Source organism: Tamandua tetradactyla, chromosome 9 (genome assembly GCF_023851605.1).
Source record: "Tamandua tetradactyla isolate mTamTet1 chromosome 9, mTamTet1.pri, whole genome shotgun sequence".
NCBI classification, from domain to species: domain Eukaryota; kingdom Metazoa; phylum Chordata; class Mammalia; order Pilosa; family Myrmecophagidae; genus Tamandua; species Tamandua tetradactyla.
In genome coordinates, this window is record NC_135335.1 from 15,923,044 (window position 1) to 15,947,504 (window position 24,461).

At 43.7% G+C, this 24,461-nt stretch overlaps 1 long non-coding RNA gene and 1 pseudogene across 2 annotated transcripts; both read right to left on the bottom strand.

The window, feature by feature from the left end:
• Positions 1-379: 379 nt before the first annotated feature.
• Positions 380-3,100, bottom strand: LOC143646786 (golgin subfamily A member 2 pseudogene; annotated as a pseudogene).
• Positions 3,101-9,936: 6,836 nt separating this feature from the next.
• LOC143646787 (uncharacterized) lies at positions 9,937-23,345 on the bottom strand. 2 transcript variants are annotated; one of them, XR_013157616.1, is made up of 5 exons: positions 22,609-23,345; positions 21,057-21,306; positions 18,264-18,444; positions 16,298-16,737; positions 9,937-10,452 (listed from the first exon to the last, which is right to left on the bottom strand). It is a non-coding gene; the product is annotated as an uncharacterized LOC143646787 (long non-coding RNA). The 2 variants fall into 2 exon arrangements; XR_013157615.1 differs by lacking the exon at positions 9,937-10,452 and having other exon boundaries at positions 16,506-16,737; positions 22,617-23,344.
• Positions 23,346-24,461: the final 1,116 nt, after the last annotated feature.

A 24,461-nucleotide genomic window follows, 5' to 3' on the forward strand; every position in this document is an offset into this window, starting at 1 on the left:
GAAATTGAAAGGCCTTACTTTGCCAAGCAGATTTCTACTAGGAAATGCCCTCCCTTTTTTATATATACATTTTCTCAGTTATTTTTTTTTAATTTTTAAAGCATTTATTTTTTATTTTTTCATTCTTTTTTTTTTTTTTTTTAAGTTTTATGGAACTAAGTACTCATAGCCCAGAAATTAAAACAGCCCTTTCCTTGCTAAAGTAACAAGGGGTCTGTGAGGCACAACAGAGCCAATCAGGGGCCCCACCTCACTACTCTAGGGATAAAGGGTGATAGGAAAAGAGTGCAGGGAAGGGGGTCAGGAAGGAGTGGTAGGGAAAAAGTGGGAGCCTAGCCCCCGGCCCCACTTCCCCAAGTTTTGCATGCCAGAGACAGGCTTAGATGCCCAGAACCTTCGCTTCTTCATACTTCTCAGCCTGGTAGAAGAAGGGGATGCAGGGATGATCTCCCAGGCCATGGTGATGCTGGGGGTATTGCGTCTCACGTAGCAGTTGCATTTTCTGCTGGGCAGTGGGAGTCTCGGGAACAGTTTGGCCTTGGAGGGCCTCTCCCTGAACAGATCCCACATCATTTGCCAGGTGCCCCTCGGGAAGGTCCTGTCCATTGTCGGCTCCAAGCTCCTGGGGGGCTGGGGCCGCTGTTGTGTCCTGACCAGCAGGGTTCTGGGCAGCTGGCAGAAACATGCCGTGCTGTCCTTTGCCCTCACCGACAAGTGTTTTGTTGAGCTCCTGCATCTCGAGCAGTTTCCCCGTCGTGTCTTCCTGGTCATTTGCTGAGCAGCTAATGTCCTCCTTTACACGGTGATGCTCCTTCAGTACTGCCCTGTGATTTTGGTAGAGGGCAATGCACCCACCAGTTGTGTCTATCTCTCCAGATAGCTGCAGGCAGCGATGCTCCAGCTCTTCCATCCGATCCTTCAAATCTAGTTGATCTTGCATAATTTCAGCCAAGCAGTGCTGCAGCTTCTTCATAGCCCCTTGCAGAGCCTGATGAATGTCCCCTGATACACTTTCCCCACCGGTCCCGGAGGGAGGGGACGCCTCTGGCTCACACTGAGATGAGGTCACCTGACGAGCCAGGTGCCGGCAGCGTAGCTTTTGCTCCTTGAGCTGCCTGCGAAGACGTGCCTCCTGTTCTTTCGCACTAGCTAGGGCCGATTTCAAAGGTGCCACCATGGCCTCTCGACTGTCTAGGTCTTCAGGGATGCTCAGCTGTGGACGCTGCTCGTCTTCATCTGCTTGCTCGCTCTCTACGGCACTTCCTTCCCCAGGCAGGGTCATGAGGCCCAGCTGGGCCTGCAGTTGTTGGTTCTGTTGGGTGGCAGCGTCCAGGCGCTCCGGAGTCCCCTGCAATTCCTGGCACATCATCTCAGCCGTAGCCTTGCTCTGAACTTCCTCGTACTGCAGCTTTTCCACTCGCTGGGTCTGCAGCAGTAACTGCTTTTGCAGCATCTCCCTCTCGGTGGCTAGCTGCTGATAGGCAGCCACGAGCTGCCGACAGGCAACTATAGACTGCTGCAGGTGGCTGAGGTACTGCTCACGCTGGTCTTGCAAAGCCTGAGCCTCTTTGCTCTTGAATTCCATGGTCTCTTTGAGTTCTGCCAGGTGTTCCTGCAGCTCTCCCAGCTTCTTGGCCAGCTCTTTCTTAAGATACTGTTCTGAATGCAGGGCACTGGTCACCTCCATGTTTTCATTGCCCAGCCTGATCAAGCCAGTCTGCAGTTCTTCCAGCTGCTCCTTGAGCTCACGGTTTTGGGACAGAGCGCGTCTGATGGTGACGCGGTCACTCTCCATGGTCTCCAGGATGTGTTGGCGATGTGCCGCCTGCTCTTCCCAGAGCTTGGCTTCCCGCTCCAGCTGCAGCAGCCTTCAGCTCCTGCTCCTGATTCAGACGACTTAGGCCCTCATTGTCCTTCACCTGGGCCTGCAGCTGCCCTGCTAGGTGCTCTAGTTTCTTCTGCAGCTCGCTAGCCTCGGCTTGCAGCCGCTGTTCCATCTGGGAGGGCCCGGCTGGGGGCTTCTGGGGTGGGGTTGCCCGCTCCTCCGGGGTCTGCCGTAACTGCTGGTTGTCGTTAAGATGTCCAGGTTGCAGTGGTGGCAGTTTTGCAAGTTCCCTCATCTGCAGCTTCTTGCGCAGCTCCTCCATCCCTCGCTGCATGGCTGACTTGTCCATGAGCAGGACCCGAAGTTTCTCTTCTAATTCTGAGTTATGTTGCTTCAGGGCCTCATTGCTTTTGCTTTGTGTACAGAGCTCTCCTCTCAGGTTATCATTTTCTTCAGTTAGCTCTTGGCTGGTCTTGTGTGCCTGCTTATGCTGAGCAGAGACAGCACACAGTGTCTGCTCCAGCTCACTTACATGTCGCCTTGAAGACTGCAAACGATTTACAAGATCCTCTGCCTCTCCTGCTTTCTGTCTGAGAGCCTTTTGAGTGTGCATAAGGGCTGTGTGTAACTCAGACCTCTCAGACACTAGAATCCCAATTGTCTGAGTGTGTTCTTGCAGCTGTTGTCTTAGAGCTCCTTGCTCCTTGATGAGGTTTTGTTCGAACTCTTGTTTGACTTCCTCTAAACGATTCAAAGCATCTTGTTTTTCTTGGTTCAACTCTTGTATCTTCTTTGTGAGTTGATTGTGTGTAGGACTGCTGGACTCCAGGCCTGGTGATAGGTCTTGGTATCGGCTCTCCAGATTCTTCATGTTGGATGAGGACTCAGGCAGGAGCCCGTGAAGGGGTCGTGAAACCTGTTGCAGGCTCTCAGTAGATGACACGGTCTTGCTTTCCCCCGAGGGAAGAGGACTACTTTCGGCATCATAGTTCTCAGGTGATGCCATGCCACTAGTACATGGAGAACTAGCACAGGCGAGATGGGCACTGGCAGGAGGGGTGGTGTCATCGGCAGGTGAAGCAGGAGTGGCGCTGTCTTTGGGCGCATCCTCGGGCGAGTGGCCACCAGATGTTGGTGTTGCAGGGCCAACTTTGGCCTTTTTTTTCTTCTTGGCTCTTGGTGGAACGGGGAGATTGTTTCTCAGCTGAAATTCACGTAACATTTTTCTGGCCCTAGCCAACTTCTGCTGTCGGGTTTCTTCCGACATCTCGGGAAGGGGAATTACACAGAACTTTTTTCTGAGTGCAGCCAGCTTCTACCGTCGGGCTTCTTCTGACATCTCGGACAGGGGAAAGGGTCGTGGGAGCGCCATCATCTAATCCAGCAACCACTGTGAACTTGCATCCACTAGCTACGGCAGCGATGTGGCACTGAGCCAGGGGAGGGAGGGACCAGGGGGGTGCTAGGCAGCATGGAATGTGGGTGTGGCCTCACTCTCCCAGCCTATTGGGCGATGAGAAGATGGCTAGGGAAAGGGGGCGGGGCCTGGAGGGTGAGCTCACAATGAAGGCCACTTGCAGAATCGTCTCCACCCGCTGTGGGGGGAGGGCCCTGACCATTGTCTCTGCCCACCTCTGACTGGCAGGGCCAGCCAGTCAGCCCCCACCCCAGGGCTGGGGATCCTACCTCCTACTCCCAGGTAGGCCCCCCTCAGTGTGCAGGCACAGCTTCCATCATGGTTACTCTTCGCATCCCACTCAGGGTACAGTTATTCCGCAGCCCTGAGACCCATCTCCGCCTCCCGCCCCAGATCCTCCACCACCGCAGACTCCCCCAGGACAGGGACCGGGTCCTGGGCTCAGGAGGTGGGTGGGGAGTGGAAGGTTCAGCCCCACACTGTCCTTCTCCTCAGCCTTTTCCACCCATCCCCAGCCTTGCTCCACCATCCTTCAGACTCACCCTCCCTGTTGGCTCCTTCCTCGGTGTCCGCACTGCCCCTCATCCCAGGAGAGCATCGCCACCCGTCCCAGCTGCATCCAGTGCTGGCCATGTCATCTCCCCAGCACCCCACTGCACCCCTTTCCCAAGTGCGGCCTCAAGGCCTCACTAGCTGTTCTAGTTTACTAGCTGCCAGAATGAAACATACCAGAAATGGAATGGCTTTTAAAAAGAGAATTTAATAAGTTGCTAGTTTACAGTTCTAAGGCTAAGAAAATGTCTCAGTGAAAGCAGGTCTATAGAAATGTCCAATCTAAGGCATCCAGGGATAGATAGCTTGGTTCAAGAAGGTATCTTGATAAAGCCCAGGGTTTCTCTTTCAAGTGAGAAGGCACATGGTGAACACAGTCAGAGTTTCTCTCTCATCTGGAAGGGCACATGGTGAATACGGCATCATCTACTAGCTTCTTCTCATGGCTTCCTGGTTCATGAAGCTCCCTGGGAGGCATTTTCCTTCTTAATTTCAAAGTTCACTGCCTAATGGACTCTCTGCTTTGTGGTGCTGCAGCATTCTCTGCTCTCTCTGAATCTCTTTCTTGTCCAAAATGTTTCCTCTTTTATAGGACTTCAGAAACTAATCAAGATCCACCTGAATGGGTGGAGACATGTCATCACCTGATCCAGCTGGACAACCACTCTTGATTAAATCACATCTCCAGGGAGATGATCTCATTACGATCTTAAACATACAGCATTGAATAGGGATTAGAAGAAACGGCTGCCTTTACAAAATGGGATTAGGATTAAAACATGGCTTTTCTAGGGTACATACATCATTTCAAACCAGCGCAGAAACCTTCCAGGCGATGTAAATCTTAGGAATATTATGTGTCTTCATGAAATTTTGCTTTCAAAAATCAAGAGAGCGTCCTATCTTATATGTCAATGCTGTAGAAATGTGCATCCTCCAATTATCTGAAATGTTTCTATCAGTCAGAAGTTTTCTGAAAACTAATTCAGCAATGGGTGATCGACAGATATTACCCAGATGTACAAACTGCACCAGCTTGCACTCCTGTGCTGCCACCTTCTCAAGCAGTGAGGGGCACTGCGTGAGCATGCCATTTCTTGCAGAGGATTTGGGGACAACATCAAAGAAAATCTTCTAGTCATTTTAGCTTTTCAAAAAGCTAGCTTGGGTAATAGGAAGCTAAAATTATTTTAGGAAAATATTGAATGCTTCTTTTTTTAATTAAAGGCATCATCAATGCAAAAAAAGTTTTCTTATTTTTTTTAAATACCAAAAAACACCAAACAAATGCAAACATTTTTAACTTTTGATCATTCCATTCTACATAATCAGTAATTCACAATATCATCACATAGCTGGATATTCATCATCATGATCATTTCTTGGAACATTTGCATCTATTCAGGAAAAGAAATAAAAAGAAAATCAAAAAAATTCATACATACAATGCCCCCAACCCCCCCACTCATCGATCACCAGCATTTCAATCTAAGTTTATTTTAACATTTGTTCCCCCATTACTCATCTTTATTCTATATGTTTTACATGCCTGTTGACAAGGTAGATAAAAGGAGCATCAGACACAAGGTTTTCACAATCACACAGTCACATTGTGAGTGCTATGTCATTATACAATCATCTTCAAGAAACATGGCTACTGGAACACAGCTCTACATTTTCAGGCAGTTCCCTCCAGCCTCTCCACTACATCTTGACTAACAAGGGAATGTCTATTTAGTGCATAAAATAACCTCCAGGATAACCTCTCGACTCTGAAATCTCTCAGCCATTGACACTTTTATTTTGTCTCATTTTACTCTTCCCCCTTTTGGTCAAGAAGTTTTTCTCAATCCCCTGATGCTGAGTCTCAGCTCATTCTAGGGATTTTCTCAATCCCTTGAAGCCGAGTCACAGCTCATTCCAGGATTTTTGTCCCATGTTGCAGGGAAGGTCCACACCACTGGGAGTCATGTCCCATGCAGACAGGTGGAGTGTAGTGAGTTTGCTTGTTGTGCTGACTGGAGAGAGAGGCCACATCTGAGCGAAAAAAAGAGGTTTTACTGGGGGTGACTCTTAGGCCTAATTTCAAGTAGGCTTGACCTACCCTTTTTGGGGTTAAGTTTCATATGAACAAACCCCAAGATTGGGGGTTCAGCCTATATCTTTGATTGTCCACACTGCTTGTGAGGATATCAAGAATTCAACTTGGGGAAGTTGAATTTTACTCCTTTCTCACCATTTCCTGAAGGGGACTATGCAAATACTTTTTAATTCACTGTTCAAATCACTCTGGGATTTATCAGGGCATCACTCTGGACAAACCAACAAAATCTCATTTCCTACTCAAGGTTCCATGTACTTATGGTGTTCAGTTAAGCTGTCTACATAAGTTATATTATGAAATGCACTAGTCAAAATATAAATGTTGTACCAAAGAAACATTTTTTGCTTTAGTCTCACACATAAGTTAAAATTTTTAAATATTAATTATCATCTATTTTCAGCACCCTGCAGTAATGACATTCCTTTGTTCTTTCTCATGCAAAAACATTTTTAAAATTTGTACATTTGGTCACTATCATTATACACTCTAGGCATTCCTAGATTATACCATCTCAGGTATTATCATCTATTTTTCCTTCTTACTTCATTTGTGCCCCCAGGTCTCCTCCCTCTATCGCTTTCACATTCGGCTTCATTCAGTGTTCTAACATTATTCTATTACAGTTAGGTAGTATTGTGGTATCCATGTTCCTATGTTTATCCTTGAATCTAAGATGGGTTCCCTGATGACAGCATACAGATGGGTCGTGTATTATAATCCATTCTATGTCTTTTGGTTGGGGAGTTTAATCCATTAACATTTAGTGTTATTACTGTATGGGCAGTACTTTCTTCTACCATTCTGCCTTTTGGATTTTATATGCCATAACCAATTTTTATTCTTTTTACCTTTACCTTTTCTTCATTTCTACACTCTTCCCCACATTGTTCTCTCCTGTCTTTTCTTATCTGTCTCTAGTGCTCCCTTTAGTATTTCTTCCAGAAGAAGTCTCTTGGTCTCTTGGTCACAAATTCTCTCCATGATTTTTTTTGTCTGAAAATGTTTTAATTTCCCCCTGATTTTTGAAGGAAAGTTTCGCTGGATATAGAATTATTGGTTGGCAGTTTTTCTCCTTTAGTAGCTTAAATATATCATCCCACTGTCTTCTCATCTCCATAGTTTCTGCTGAGAAAAATGGACATAGTCTTATTTGGCTTCCCTTGTATGTGGTAGACTGTTTTTCTCTTGCTGCTTTCAAGATTCTCTCTTTCTCTTTGACATCTGACATTCTGATTAGTAAGTGTCTTGGAGTACATCTATTTGGATATATTCTGTTGGGGGATACTGCACTTCTTGGTCCTGTTATTTTAAGTCTTTCATAAGAGTTGAGGAGTTTTCAGTGATAATTTACTCCATTAGTTTTTCTCCTGATCTTTCCTTGTCTTCTATTTCTGGGATGCCCACACCATGTATATTTGTTTGCTTCATGTTGTCATTCAATTCCCTGTGTCCCTGCTCATATTTTTCCATTCTTCTCCCTGTATTTCCTTTTGTTTGTTATATTTCAGATGTCCCATCCTCCAGTTCATCTCTTCTGCATTTTGAAATCTGACATTGTAGTTTTCCATTGTTTTTTTTTATCCCTTCTACTGTACCTTTCATTCCCCTAAGTTCTGTGATTTGTTTATTCAGACTTTCAATTTCTTCTTTTTGTTCAATTCTTGCCTTCTTTATACCCTCCCTCAATTCATTGATTTGATTTTTGATGAGGTCTTCCATGTCTGTTCAAATATTCTGAATTAATTGTTTCATCTCCTGTATCTCATTTGAATTGTTGATTTGTTCCTTTGACTGGGCCATATCTTCAATTTCCTAGTATGATTCATTATCTTTTGCTTGTGCCTAGGCATTTAATTATCTTAATTAGTTTATTCTGGAGATTGCTTTCACTTTTTTTTTTTTACCTAGGATGTTCTTGCTGGATGACTTTTTTGTCTATCTGTTCTTTGACATTCAGTTTAGCTTATTCTAGGCCTCTAGCTTAGGTTTTGTTTAACAGATCAGAATTTTTCACTGCTTGTTTTCTTGTTTCTTACCCTGACTGTATAGTACCTCTTTCCCCCCATTACAAAGGTCTACTTTGGTATTATAGACCCCAGCCAGATGATCCCAGACCAAACTGGCCTCCTCTCAGGAGGAGTCACCTGCCTGTTTTCCCTGAGGATGAGACTCAGCACGTTGAAAGAATTACCTGTGAAGTCTCTGGACTCTTGTGTTTTTCCTATCCTGCCCAGTATGTGGAGACTGTCTGCAGGTCCCACCAGTATAACGTGATGTGGCACCTTTAACTTCAGCAGACTCTCCCTGCTGGGGGCATGGTGGAGACAGAGGAGAGGTTGTAGGCTGGCTATAATCGCTTCAATTTTCCAGTCCCTGGGGTCTGAGATACTTGAGGGAGGGATTCCACCTGAGCTGGGCCCCACTCCTCTCCTGGTGAAGGCACAGGCTCCAGACAAACACTCAAAAAATCTCAATATGGCCTGGGGTAGTGGAGCCCAAGAAGCCTTGCAGCTGTATCTAAGGAGTAGTCAAGCTGTAAAAACATAGCCACAGAAAAAGAAAAAGAGAAATCGTTTTCAGAGCAAGACCCCCATTCCTTGGGTTTGCCAATCAAGAGCTTAAGTTGGTACATTGCTCTGTGTATCTCTAGGTGCTATGTGCCCCAACCTTTCCTTCAGATCCATTAAAAAACTGTTTTTTCTTTTTGCTTTTTCTGTCAGCCCTGCCCCCTCTGTACTGAGGCAAAAACCACTGACCTCGGATTTTACTCAATGTTCAGCTGAGATAGGGGCTTATTTTTAGTATATTTAGTATATATAAAAAATGGCTGATTTTAGTCAGACTATGTGAATCAATTCCACAATTGGAGCTTGGTTGCACTCAGTTCCTGCTGCTGGTAAAGTCCTTTCCTTTCCCCTCTGGGAAGTAGCCTTTGGGGGAGGGACACTGGCCGCCATGGCTTGGAGAACTCACAGTTCTCGGGGTGGGTCACAGCCAGTCCAGCTGGTCCAGACTGGGGTACCCTGTGCATCCAGTCACTGATGTGGCCCCAGCAGTTGTTCTGTCCTGTTCCTGGTTATTCATCAGCACTCTGGAGAATGAAATAAACCCCACACTTCACTAAGCTGTCATCTTTGCACTCCCCTATCCATACCAATTGTATTTTAAAAAGAATTTTTAATGTAGTAACTCAGTGAAGATCAATTCCTACAGAAAATGTTCAGCCTCAAGTAAAAAATACGTTGTCACTGTACATTCCCACATGGCTGGGGGTGGGAAGATGAGCTGTTTGTCAGACAGTGGGGGTGCACAATTATCACAGGCAAAATAATGGGGCACCTCGTGTCCCCAATGCCCACATCTTCAGGTTTTCTTTATGATTTCATAGGCCTAGAAGGGTTAGAAACCACCAGGGGAAAGAAGTATAAGGACTCAGTGTATCCCAACTTCCTACATCTAGACCAAGAGATGCTGTAGCTTGCATCAAAGCACAGGGACCCCTCCCCACCCCTCCTCCCCTCCACACACCCTCCCCCTCTCTGAATCAGATATGTGGAGGTGTTCAAACCCTTCAGGGGTCTCTCACTACAAATTGAAAATGCCCAACAGAGCCCCCAAGTCTGAGCTTTCCCATCCCCCCACCCCACCCCCAATCCTCCATGCAGGTTGGTGTGGCTGAGGCCGACTCCTGCTGTGGGTCCTTGTTCACACCCTTGCTCAGATGGGGACAACCTCCTGGGTCTGCACCAAAGGCCATACAACTCAAACCCTATTTCTCCCTTAAGCCTTCACTGGTTCCAACCGCTTCCCCAAAGCAATCATCTCTTGTCCTTTTCTAAACCCGTATCATTTCTTGGTATCTGCTGCCTGCTGCACTTTACTTCTCATCTCTCTAAATGGTTTGTAAGTCCTCCAAAGCAAGGGCAGAGTGGGTCCTACTTGGTAGAATATCACCAAGAAGGGTCTTTGAGGATTATAGTGTAGCTGTGGGTACAAATCACTTCAAGTTTAAAACAGAGTCATCATTCTTTCTGAGCTTTTAAATACACACTTTATTGACTTCTGAAATTTTGGTTTCATACCATAATATACTGTAAACAAACTACAGCATTAAGTAAAATCCTGTTTTGCTAGTGCACAATTCAACAAATAAGATTCATGTAAAACATGCAGGCTTTTCACAGCAGAGGTGTCTGCCTTGGCCTAGGTCTTCCCACCCAATCCCAGGTGATCGTCGGGCAGAGCTCTGCCCCCAGAGCAAAGTGCCAAGTCCAGGGCAGAGCTGTGTCCCCAGAGCAAAGCACCCAGCCTCCAGGACTCATGCAGTAGCTGCTGAATACATGAATTTCTGCATTAAAACTCTCAATCCTGCAATGGGTGACATCAAGCACGTCCCCATCAGCGGCTCAGCGCTCAGTCCCATAAGTGGGCAGCAAGATGTGGGCCATGGCTGGGGTGGGTAGGCTGGCCTTCTGGCATGCAGCATGGCACCCACAGCAGCGGGGCTGCCTGCCTCAAGATGGAAGATGAAGCGACCCTGGTTGTCACCCTCATCTATCAAAAAACACAAAACAAAACTATCCCTTAAATTAAAAAAAAAAGGAAAGAAAACACACACCGTGTTGGGTGATGTCAAATACAGAGACTTAGGAGGTTAGAAATGGGACTTAGCATTCCTCTGTCCCTTTACAGGACACACACCCAGAGGTATCCTATATGAACTGCCAAAGAGGCGTGGCCCATTCTTGAGCGGTGCATGCCCTCGGGGATGGGGCTGGCATCCTTCTGGAAGGCTGGCTCCTTCCCAACCTGCAGCTGCTCCCACCAGACCCCTGGCCCCATGACTGCTCCCACCGCTATGTCACAGGGCAGCCCCCAGGCATCTCAACATGTGTAAACACCTTGTGGAAGTGTCGAGCTTGTCTGCCCATTGCTGGCCTCCTGGATCAAGCTAACTTGATCCAGAAAAAGAGAAAAACATGTTGTGAATATCAGAAAAAAAAAGATGTCACTACAGAGCCTACAGAAAAGGCTGGAATAATAAAGAGAATATTTGGATCAACTTTTGTATCCATACATCCCACAATTAAGGTAAAAAATTCCTTGAATGAAAAACATTAAGACTAATGTATGTAGAACATTTCTTCTTTAAATATGCACATAATTGAGACTTCTGGGAAGAAGGCAGAGCACAGTGGAGTGAGTTCCCTCCTGCTCCAGGAAACAAGGTAGGGAGTGGGGAATGACAAGGACTGTAGTCCTGGGGGTGAATAATCAAACTGGGATGTTAGGTAGTTTGGGGAGAGTGGCAGGGGATAGGTTGGGGAGGGTGGGGTGGGCTGGGTGACCGTGATCCCCACCAAGGTGGGCTGTGGTGCTCAGGCAGGGAGCTGACCGTCCTCCACTCCAGACTGCCCAGCTGCCACCTGGGGAGATCATCCCATGTGGGTCACAGTGGAAAGTGCCCATGGGAGCCTGGAGGTGGGCCCGATTGTCCACTGAAGGTGGCTGGGTCTCAGAGTATGACCACCAGCATTGAGGGAACAGCCAGCCCTGCAGGTGCGGTGTCTGGCAGACCCACCAGCACTGTGGGGTGGCTCCCTAGTCCCACCAGCAAAAACTGGTCATCCGGCCAGGCTGACCCAGAACATTCCCTCACTACCACGCCACCCCCCCCAGAAGACTGATGAAGGAGTGCCTCAGAATTGCCACCTGCTGGTGAGAAGGTATAAGTGCAGGCAGGCTAGCTCCCTATCTGTCTACACTTTTATTTACTTTTAAATGTTTTTCCTAATATTGGCTTTTATTTTCCCTTTAAAAAATATATTCTTTCTATAGATCTTTCTTAATGGTATAATTGGTTTTTCATTATTTCTTGTTTTTATTTTTACAGACATTTTACATATTGGTAGATTGTTTTCTATTTCTTATTTAATACATTATTTTTGTTATTCCATTTCACTTTTTATTTGTTTTTATTAAATTTCCTCTCCCTTGGGCAGTGCAATGGTGGCTCAGTAGAAGGCTGGATTCCTGGTGCCTGCAAATGTGAAAAAAAATTTTCCTCTTCCTTCTGCTGGGCATGAGTCTGACTTCAGTCCCAGTATGTTGTGTGGTGTCTCTTTTTGATTCTAGACCTACTATTGCTGAGGGTTTTTTTTGTTGTTGTTCTGCTAGTTATTTTTTCATATTTTTATTATATTCTTATTTTATTTTAGTAACACTAACTTTTCCTTCCAGTTTTTTTTTTGGGGGGGGATGTTGCATGGGCTCAGAGTTGAGCCTGGGTCTCCCATATAACAGATGGACATTCGGTCACTGAAATATACATGCATCCCAGGTATTATGGGTCTAGCTTCTAATAGGCCCTCAAGTTGAATTGTAACACGAGATCTGGACCTTGATTTGGCAGAGAATAACCACCAAACCAAATGTAAAATGAAACCTTCAGCAAAAACCAACCTCCAAAATAACCATATCAGGAAAACCTAATGCCCCAAAGACAACAGAAAATCAAAAATCACATGAAGATCAAAGCAGAAATGGTTCAGCAAAATGACCAAAGCAAAATTCCAGAGGAGATACAGAATATGGAAAAACTATTCAAGGATGTTTATAAAGAAATAAAGGATATCGTGAAGACAGTAGAAGAGCAAAAAAGAATAATTCAGAAGGTTAAATAGAAAAGTAGCAGCTCATGCAGAAATGAAAGATACAGTAGACCAAATGAAAAGATACATGATGGCAGTTTTGAAGAAGCAGAAGAAACAACAAGTGAGCTAGAAGATAGAACAACTCAACTAGAATGCACAAAAATAAAAATCACAAGAAGAATGAAAAAAAAAGCAACTGAATCTTAGGGAAATGATGGACAACAAGAGGTAAAGAAATAGAAGAACCACTGGTGTCTTAAATGGAGAAAAGAATAAAGAGCTAGGAGAGTTAGTTGAAGATATAACCAGGAAAAACTTTCTAACCCTTATAAAAGACATAAAATGCAAAGCAAAGGAGACCAGCAAACTCCAAATACTTCAAATAGAATAAATCCCAACAGTCTTACTCAAGACATATACTACTCAAACTGTCAGGTGTAAAAGAGAAACAGAAAGTCCTGAAAACAGCACAAGAAAACCAATCTACTAAAAGACACAAGACTGATTTTAGACTACTCAACAGGGACCATGGGAGCAAGAAAACAATGGTATGATATATTTAAGATCCTGAATGAGAAAGGCTTTCAGCCAAGAATTCTTTATACAGCCAAGTAAACCTTCAAAATTGAGGGAGAGATTAAAATCTTCAAAGACAAAAAAGATTGAGAGAACTAGTCAACAAGAGCCCAATCCTACAAAAAAAATACTAAAGGTCTGGCAGCTGAAAAAAAAAAGACAGGAGAGGGAGGTCTTGAGGATGGCACAGACTTGAAGAATATGAGTAATGGTAATTTATTTTTTTTTTTGCATGGGCAGGCACTGGGAATTGAACCCTGGTCTCTGGCATGGCAGGCGAGAACTCTGCCTGCTGAGCCATGGTGGTCTGCTTGAGAAGTGGAAATTTAAAGGAAAAAAGAGAGAGAGAAAGAAAATAATATATAGACTTGAAAAATAAAAACTAAAGGAGAAGATAGTAGAGTCAAGAACTGCTTATACAGTAATTACATTGGATATTAATGGATTAAACTCACCACTTAAAAGGCAGAGACTAGCAGAACAGATTAAAAACAATAATCCATCCAAATACTGTTTACAAGTGACATATTAGATTCAAGGACACAAACAGATCAAAAGTGAAAGGACATAAAAAAATCTATGCAAGCTGTAATCAAAAGAAGCAGGAATAGCTATAATAATCAGACAAAATAGACCTTAAATGTAAAGAAGTCATAGGAGATAAAGAAGGATGCTACACATTAATAAAAGGAACAATTCACCAAGAAGAAATAACAACCATAAATACGTATGCTTCCAATCAAAGAGCTCCAACATGCACGAGGCACACATTGGAGAAATTGAAGGGAGCTATAGATGTATCAACAGTAATAGTAGGAAACTTCAAAACATCCCTCTCTGCTATAGACAGAACAACCATGCAAAGATCAACAAGGAAACAGAGAACCTAAACAAAAGGATAAATGAATTAGATCAAATAGACATATACAGATCATCACACCCCAAAACACCAAGATATACATTCTGCTCCAGCACACATGGAACTTTCTCCAGGATAGATCACATGCTGGGAAACAAACTGGGTCTGTATAAATTTAATAGGACTTTAATTATCCAAAGCACTTTCTCTAATCATGAAAGAATAAAGCTGGAAATTAATAATCACCACAGAACCAGAGCTTTCACAAATATATGGAGATTAAACAACACACTTAAATAATCTGTGGTTCAAGGAAAATATTGCTAGAGAAATCAGTCAATACATGGAGACAAATGATAATGAGAATACAACATATCAGAATTTATGAGATGTGGCAAAGGCAGTGCTGAGCAGGAAACTGACTGCCCTAAGTGCCTATAATAAAAAACAAAAACAAGCAAAACTTGAGGACTCAACTGCACATCTGGAGAATTTAGAGAAAAAGCAGCAAATTAACCCTAAAAGCAAATAAAAAAAGAGAAATAATAAAGATTGAGGGAGACAAATTGGAGGATAATAAAACAATAGAAAGAATCAACAAAACCAAAAGGTGGTTCTTTGAGAAAACCAATAAAAGTGATGGACCCCTACCTAGACCAACAAAGAAAAACAGAGAGGATGCAAAACAATATCAGTAATGAGAAGGGTGTAGTAATAACAGATCCTGAAGAAATTTAAAAAATTATAAGAGAATGCAATGTATAACTCCATGCCAACAAACTGGACAATTGAAATGAAATGGGCAAATTCCTAGAAACATATGAATTACCTACACTGACTTGAGAAATAGGAGGTCTCAACTAACCATTTACAAGAAAAGAGATTCAAGCCGTCGTTAAAAAATCTTCTCACAAAGAAAAGCCCAGGTCCAGATGGGCTTTCCTGAAGAATTTTATCAAACATTCCAAAAAGAACAAATGCCAATCCTGCTCAAACTCTTCCAAAAATTGAAGAAAAGGAACCCTACCTAATTCATTTTATGAAGCTACCATCACTGTTATATCAAAATCAGACAAAGATGATACAAGAAAGGAATGCAAAAATTCTTATCAAAATAATAGCACATCCAATCCAATGCCACATTAAAAGAATTATACACCATGGCCAAGTGGGATTCACAACAGTTATGCAAGGATGGTTCAACATAAGAAAATTGAACAATGTAATACAGGACATTAACAAATAAAAAGGGAAAAAAATCACATGATCAGTTTGATTGACACTGAAAAAGCATTTGACAAAATCCAGCATGCATTCCTGATAAAAAACATTTCAAAAGTTAGGAATTGAAGGAAACTTTCTGAAAATCATAGAGGGCATATATGAAAAACCCATAACCAGCTTTGTACTTAATGGTAAGAAGCTGAAAGCATTCCCCCTAAGATCAGGAACAAAACAAGGATATCCACTGTCACCAGTTACTCATTCCTGTACTAGAAGTCTTAGCTGGAGCATTTAGACAGGGGAAAGAAATAAAATGCATCTAAATAAGGAAGGAAGAAGTATAATTTTCATTCTTTGCAGATGGCATGATACTATACATAGAACACCCTGAGAAATCTACAGCAAACCTACTTGAGCTAATAAACAAATTCAACAAAGTGGTGGGATACAAGATTAATGTACAAAAGTCAATAATGTTTCTACACACAAGCATTGACCTATCTGACGTGACAACTAAGGAAAAAATTCCATTCAGAATAGTGACAAGAAGAATTAGGTATCTAGAAATAACACTAACCAGGATGTCATGGACCTATACAAAGAAAATTACCAAAAACAAAATTGTAAAAAGAAATTAAAAATGACTTATATAGATGGAAAGCTATTCCATGCTCACAGATAGGAAGGCTGAGTGTCAACAAGATGTCAGTTCTACCCAAACTGATCTACAGATTCAATGCAATACACTTCAAAATCCCAACAATCTATTTTGAAGACTTGGAAAAGCTGGTTATCAAACTAATATGAAAGGGAAAAACACCCTGAATAGCTAAAGCTATCCTAAAATACAAGAGCAAAGGAGGAGGGCGATCACTTCCAGACTTTAAACTTACTATGAAGTCACAGTAGCCAAAGCACCATGGCACTGGCACAAAGATAGAAGGAGTGACCAATGGAACTGAATCGAGAGTACAGAGACAGACCACCAAGTGTATAGACAGTGCTTCGGGGGGGGCCCAGACTCCATGAAAGGGCACCACAATACTTCATAAAAATAGTCCCCTATGATGAATATTGAGGCTATTACCAGTTTCTGCTACTGTAAGGAAGACAGTGATAAAAATCCTGGGTATCTAACATCTTCTTATACATTCTTCACATTCAAATTCCTCCCAAAGACTTTAAATCTTAATACTGTGAAGAAGTTAAATGATCCTATCATAAAGGAGGTCTTGTAGTTTCCTAGGCTGCTTAAGCAAATACCATGAAATTGTTCAGCTTAAACAATGCAAATGTATTTGCTCATGGTTTTAATGCTGAGGAAATGTCCAAATCAGGGAATCATCTTGGCAATGTTTTCTTCCCAAAGACCAGTTGCCAGTAATCCTAGGCTTCTCTGTCACATGGTGAGACAAAATGGTGGCATCTACTGGTCTTCTCCTTCTCTTCTGGGTTTCTTTGATTTCAGCTTCTTGCTTCCCTGGCATTCTCTCCTCAGGTCTGAATTTATTGTCTTCTGAAGGACTCCTGCACAAAGATTAAGACTCATCTTAATGGGTCATGCATGTCATGACTGAGTAATCCTAATCACCCCTTCAATCCTAACTTCTCAGTTAAAAGACTGTCAGTGAGCAAACTGATGTAAAAACACTGTAAAACTGTAAAGCCCTACACAGCCATTACTGAACCCTAGGGCTTGGCAATAAACTGTTGGAAATGGTATTTTAGGTCATCATGAGCCATAGGTAGGAAAGTTTCCCTTAATCATCCCCAATAAGCATCTAAGAGTGACCTTCTGAGAAACAAATCCAATTTGGCCACTGAGCTGCACTGATGGAAAATATTTTCCAAAAACCTCCAATTATTCTAGTAAGAATAAACCAGACACAAATAAGAACATTAATAAAGACTAAGGAATTTAAAGTCACTTTCAGTGCAAAAAAAGAAGAAAAAGGCCAGGTTTCTATATGATCCTGATGAGTTAAAAGATATATTTTTGGAAATTTTACAAGGATTGACTGAGGTAGAAATGTGAAAGGGTTTTTATAGGTTTGGTTGTTCCAAAATAATTCAGTAAGACAATTCTTTCATCTGAGAAAGGGAGGCAAGAGTGGATATGATTATAAAGGTTCAAGAGTCTGGTATCAAAAAGGTGCAATCTACAAATCTGAACACCTCAGGAAAAAAAAACTGTGAAATTTATAGTGAAAGATCTGAAGGTAACAGAACAGTTTTTCAAAAGAAAATGGTCACCTGTGGATATACAATTTGTCTCCTGAGGCTCGGCTTCCAATTACCTCGAAATACATGCCTGGGGCACCTTCTAGAACTACCTGCTGGGCAGGGACTTCTAGGATTCCCCCAGGCGTCCCCCATGACCTCCTCTACTGCCTGCATAACCTTGGGCTCCAGGGGGGTGGTTGCATTACAATCCATATAGACTTGCCTGCAGGGCTGAAAACAGAGGTGAGTATTCCGGGAGAGGAGGACCACAAGGAACCAGGTATTATCTGTCCCTATCACAGGGCCCAGTGCTACCAAGGGTGGGCACCAGCTCCCACAAGCACAGGGTGTACCAAACCTTCATGATTATGGAAAGCATACGTGTAGATTCCAATAATCTAGCATTGGCCAGTGTCTTTTAATAACTGATAGGAGATTTTATTGTTCAGATTTAATAACTGGACATTGAGATTTTCCAAAATTCCTTCTGCAGCTTGGACAGGGTAATGGGTGTAGACCTAGGCCACTTATCCTGACCTTGCTGCCCTGTCCTCCTGAGGGCTGGAGGGGCAAGCTCATGTCTGAGCCTTATATTCTTGGGGTGGCGGTGGGGACTTCTGTCCCCTCTGCATTTTAACCTTTATTTCCCTGTCCCTGTTCCTGAACATCTGTGAGGCTCCAGGCTACTTGGGTGTCCCCTCCTCTCACCCCACTCTGCACCTCTCCTCCTGGTAGAAGCAGGCAGGTTTCCTCCTCTGGTGTAGCCAGGGTCTTCCCCTTCACCTGAAATGACCCCACCTCCCACGGGGTTCTGCCCTTGACCATCTTACCTTCTTGCAGCTCTCTGTGAAATGGCTTGTTTTTGGCTTCTTACTAGGTCCAGCTCTGCTTCTCATCAGCTCCACAGGACATATAGTGAATAGCTCCATGAGTGCAGGAATCTCTGTTTTGTCCACTCTTCCGTCCTTGACCTGAGAAGAATAGCCAGTCCATTCCAAGGGCTCCATGTACCTGTTGACAGAATAAATGTTCCAGGATATACACATCTCCCATAAGAATGCTCAGTCAGTAAAACTTATTTGACATTTTCTTTCCCAACATCCAAACCTTCAGAAATGCTAACTCGGTATATACATGGTAGGGAACTGTATGCAATTAGCTATTCTACTGACTTTAAAAGCAACCAATGATATTTAAACCAATCAATGTGAAAATTCAAATGCAATTACTAGCTATGGCTATTAAGGCTTGGGTGTTTTCTGGTTTTGAAATCATCCAGCATAGAGGGAATGCATGCTGGTTTTAATGCAGCATCTTTTTCATAAGCTGTGCATAATCAACAAGTACAGGGGTGGGAACTCTGGAGGACCTACAGCCTTCAGAAATCTGGGGTTAGTAGTGATGACCCCATGAGTCTCCATGTCCCCTGCAACTTGTGCACTTAAATCTCTTAGTTCTTAAAACTAGTTACCACCCACTACCTCAAGCTGCCAGTCTTTGCAGGGAACTGCAGCTGTTCAATCTACTGCTTTGCCGAGCTAATTTATGGCTTAAATTTCAAATCAATTTTTCAGCTATCACACTTTGTTCTCTTGTTTGCTACTTTCTTAAAGGATATCAATAAGAGATGGGATTGCCAGATGTTTGGTTATCACTTATTGTACAGACGTGCTTTTCTCAGTTCGTCTACATTCTAATTGTAGTCAGCATGTTTAGCTCTATTAGTTTCATAGCCCAAAACTCCTCTCAGTTACCCTAGGGGACATTTTTCCCAGCTCCCTCCTTTCCATACCAACAAAAGTAGAACCTCGAATGAAATAGATTTAGGCCTGAACCGATCTTTCAAAGACACACAAACATATCAGTCATATTCTAAGTATACACAGAAAGGATAAAAAATATAAAGATTGAACCCATATCTGAGCTCAAGAGAAAAGACACCCAAAAATGAACATCCTGGCCCCAGCCCCAAAGGGAAAGTGATTCCTCCAGGCTCAGCAGAGGTCCTCTTCAGTGTCCTAGCTGCTTGGGCCAGTGGCCTTGGAGGCATCCCACAAGAAACCTCCTCTGCCCCTACATCCAATGAAGCAGCAAATCCTGTGGTTCCAGCTCTCATACATCTACTTCCCCCACCTCTATCACTACGATACCAGCTCAAGCAACCTCCCTTCCTCCTATTGCAAAATCTCCACAGCAGGTGCCCATCCCCACACCTACTCTTCACAAAGCAGTCAGAAGGAGTCTTAATACCAAGTGACATTCCCCATCTGCTCCAATCTCCCATAACTACAAAATCTATAGCACAAACCTGGAAGTCTCTTCAATGGTGTCATTTGCTCTGCCTTGTCACCACAAAGATGGCAGAGCTAATAACCACCTTCCCTTGGGGCCAGGAGGACTCCTGGGGGCTCCCCTCTGCACTCTGGACCTTGCAGTGGCTGTTCTACTTCCAGGCATGCTCTTCCCAGAGCTGTTGTGGCTGATAATTTGCTGACACCTGGACTTTAGCCTAAAATCCCCTTCCTAGGGGAGGTCTTCCCAGGCCATGACTCACACTTTTGTCTCTGATGGAGTCTGCCCCATCAGATGTCCAGTGTTCCATCTCTACACAGAGCATCCCTGAGGGACCCCCACCAGCTACCCCTTCTCAGGTGGGACCCCTCCATAGTGACCAACACTATCTGTTGTGTGTTGAAATGATAGTAATGATATCAAATTCCAAAGAACACCATAAACATGCTGACTACAATTAGAATGTAGACCAACTGAGAAAAACACGTCTTTACAATAAGTGATAACCAAACATCTGGCAAAGAAGTGACATGGATGGCATGATGCTTGCCAGAGGGGCACCTCTTATAAAAACCCCACTCTGGGCAGAGTCCCCCTGCAGAGCCCAGATAAGCCTACGGCCACTATCTCACTAGGGGCTCAGGTACCTTAGGGATTAGGGGTGACTGCCACATGCTCTCTACTTAGGAATTAGGGGTGACCACAGCACGCCCTCTCCTTAGGGATTAGGGGTGACTGCTACACACCCTCTCTTTAGGAATTAGGGCTGACCACTGCATGCCCTCTCCTTAGAAATTAGGGGTGACCGCTACACCCCCTCTCTTTAGGGATTAGGGGTGACCACTGTATGCCCTCTCCTTAGGAATTAGGGGTGACCGCTACACACCCTCTCTTTAGGGATTAGGGGTGACAACTGCATGCCCTCTCCTTAGGGATCCTTCACCTGATTTTCCACAATGGTAATGTTTTGCAAAAGTATAGTTCAATAGCACAATCAGGATATGGACATTGATATAAACCATCTATGCTATTGATATTTCCCACGCTTCACTTGTTATTTGTGTGTGTGTCTGTGTTTACTCCCATAGAATGTATCACCTGTAGTTCATGCATCCACCAGTTCCCTCACCACAAGGATCCCTCTGTGGCCTCTTTATAAATAAACCCAGCCCTCTCTTCTGAGCCTTTCATCTCTAAGACCTGCAACTAGCCATCTCTTATCACTTCTTCAAACTGTGTTGCCCAAATATGTTCCATAAATGAAAAAATGTATCACCCTTGGGAGCATAATTCCCAGAAATTCATCCAAGTTGGGAATATTAGCAACTCACTTCTCTTCACTGTGGAGTTGTCTTCCACAGGATACATGTCCCACAGTCTGTCTACCACTCACAAGTTGAAGGACAGCTGGGCTGATTGCACTTCATGGCTAGTATGAATAAAGTTACTATGAACACTGATGTACAGATTTGTTTGCTGGCTTATGCTTTTGTTTTCCATTTTCTCATCAAATATTTGATAGTATTGAGAAATTTGTAGAAATTTAATATTTGAAATCTTCCCTAATACTTTGCAATTTTCCTACAACTAAAAGGAATAAAGAAAATGCAATGAGATTTCACCAAACCATCTTTATTTTTTAGCTTGTTAGTGCTCCTAGAAATGCAATATGCCAGAAATGCATTGACCTTTATAAACAGAATTTATTAATTTACAAGTTTACAGTTCTAGGGTCATAAAAATGTCCAACCTAAGACATCCAGAGAAAGATACCCTGAATCCAAAATGAGCAATGATGTTAGTTTTTTTTTCTGTCAGCTGGGAAGGCACATGGTGATATGTCCTAACTTTCTCTCCCAGATTCTCTTTTTAAACAGCTACCATGGGGGCATTTTCTTTCTGCATCTCCAAAGGTTTCTGGGCAATTTTGAAAGGATGTATGTCCCCTAAAACAACGATGTTTTAATCTAAATCCCATTTCATAAAGGCAGAATAATCCCTATTCAATACTGTAAGTTTGAAATTGTAATCAGATCATCTTCCTGGAGATGTGATTTAATCAAGAGTGGTTCTTAAGCTGGATTAGGTGATGACATGTCTCTACCCATTTCAGTTGGTTTTCACAAGTTTCTGGAGACCTATAAAAGAGGAAACATTTTCAAGAATGAAGGAGATTCTGAGAGAGCAGAGAATGCTGCAGCACCATGAAGCAGAGAGTCCATCCACCAGTGCTTTGGAGATGAAGAAGTAAAATGTTACCTAGGGAGCTTCATGAAATAGGAAGCCAGGAGAAGAAGTCAGCAGAGGATGCCGTGTTCACCATGTGCCTTTCCAGATCAGAAAAGTATCCTGACTGTGCTTGCCATGAGCCCTTCCACTTGAGAGAGAAACTCTGAACTTTATTGGCATTCTTAAACTGAGGTATCTTACCGTGGATGCCTCAGATTAGACACTTCTATAGACTTGTTTAAATTCGGATATTTTCTTGGCCTTAAAACTGTAAATAAGTAACTTATTAAATTCCCCCTTTTAAAAGCCATTCTATTTGTGGTATATTGCATACCAGCGGCAAGCAAACTGGAATGCCAGGATTTCTCCATGTCTTTCAAACAAAGTAACATATGAAATTGATGAAATACCAAAGCAGACATGAGAATTTAGCTTTTTCTATTGTCAGGCATGAAAGACATTTCCAAAAATGTAAAATAATGCTACATTTCTCCTTAATTTTTTGCACAGGTTTCTCATTAAAAGGCTCATATGTCATCTAATTCTGGCAGCCAATGGGAATTGCTGGATGAGGGCAAAGAGGAGATGAGCTGCCGAGGAGGATGGGGAGGAGGCAAGAGGCAGCTGTGTGTGATGCGAGGGGTGGGCACAGACCTACTCACGGGGATTGGAAGGTCCTGTGGCAACATCTGGAAAGTCTTGGCCGAGTCCTGGAGAGGACACCGAGGAGAAGGCTAGTGTGCTGGTTTGAAAGGATGTATGCACCCTAGAGCAGCCATGCTTTAATCCTAATCCCATTTAGTAAAGGCAGCCATTTCTTCTAATCCCTATTCAATGTAGTATGTTTGAGACTGTAATGAGATCATCTCCCTGTAGATGTGACTTAAACAAGAGTGGTTGTCAAGTTGGATTAGGTAATGACATGTCTCCAACCCATTTGGGTGGGTCCTGATTAGTTTCTGAAGTCCTATAAAAGAGGAAACATTTTGGAGAATGAAGGAGATTCAGAGAGAGCAGAGCAGAATGACATAGTCACAAGAAGTAGAGTGCACAAGTAAGGGACCTTTGGAGAGGAAGAAGGAAAATGCCTCCGGGGGAGCTTCATGAAACAGGAACCCAGGAGATGACACCATGTTCATCATCCAGATTACAGAGGAACTCTGAGTGCATTCACCATGAGCCTTCACACTTGAGAGAGAAACTCTAAACTTCATCAGCTTTTTTGAACCAAGGTATCTTTTCCTGGATGCCAAAGATGCCTTAGATTGGACATTTCTATAGACTTGCTCCAATTGGGACATTTTCTCAAACTTCAAACTATAAACTGGCAACTTACAAAATTCTCGCTTTAAAAGTTATTCTGGGGCGGCTCTCCAACCACCACTGTGCCCTCTTCCGCCTTCACCGGCTCCTCCGCCACCGACTTCGACAGCCTTGCCACCCTCACCTTTCCTCCTCCAGAACAGTTACTGGGGGAGTGGAGACAATACAGAGCAGCTCCTGGAGCCATGACGGAGATCAAAGGGACGGTGTACCCCATCCTGGAATGGCTGACTGTCTGGGAGAACCAGCTCCGGTGAGAACACTGACGGGCGTGGGCTTTCCCGGGTGGGACGGCAAGCGGCTGGAGTCCCTCCCTTCCTCCTTCCCAGGAGAGCTGGCAGAATTGGGCAGGCAGTCCCCTTGGGCTGCGGCGGCTGGCGCCCACACCACGCAAGGACCCCCAGACCAACTGAGAGAGTTGGGTCAGAATTCCCCAGACTGCAGAGAACGGTGACTGGGGGGTCCCTTCCAAACACGTGACTTGCCGGTCCGGCTGGGAACAGTGCACTCTCCCGGGCTGCGACAGCTGGCGCCCTCTCGCCACGCTTGGCGCCCCGGGCCAACTAGGAAATTCGGTCGGGCACTCTCCTGTGCTGCGGTGGCCGGCGACCCTCCCCATGTTCGGACCCGCGGGATGGCTGGCACTCTTCCAAGACGCTTCGGCTGCCGAACCTCCCCTACGGTGAGAGTTTTCCAGAGTTAAAGGACCCACAGCAACATTCACTGGTGGAACCCGTAGACAAACGTGTGCCACGAGCGCCAACTACTGGGCAGGATAAGAAAAACAGAACCCAGAGATTTCACAGAAAAATCTTTCAACCTGAGGGGTCCAACACCCAGGGAAATCTGACTAAATGCCCAGACGCCAGCAGAAGATAACAGATCACGCTCAGAAAATTGAAAATATGGCCCAGTCAAAGGAACAAACCAATAGTTCAAATGAGATACAGGAGCTGAAACAACTAATGCTGAATATACGAACAGAAATGGCAAACCTCTTCAAAAACGAAATCGATAAATTGAGGGAGGATATGAAGAAGACATGGGCTGATCAAAAAGAAGAAATAGAAAAACTGAAAAAACAAATCACAGAGCTTATGGAAGTGAAGAATAAAGTAGAAAAGATGGAAAAAACAATGGATACCTACAATGATAGATTTAAAGAGACAGAAGATAGAATTAGT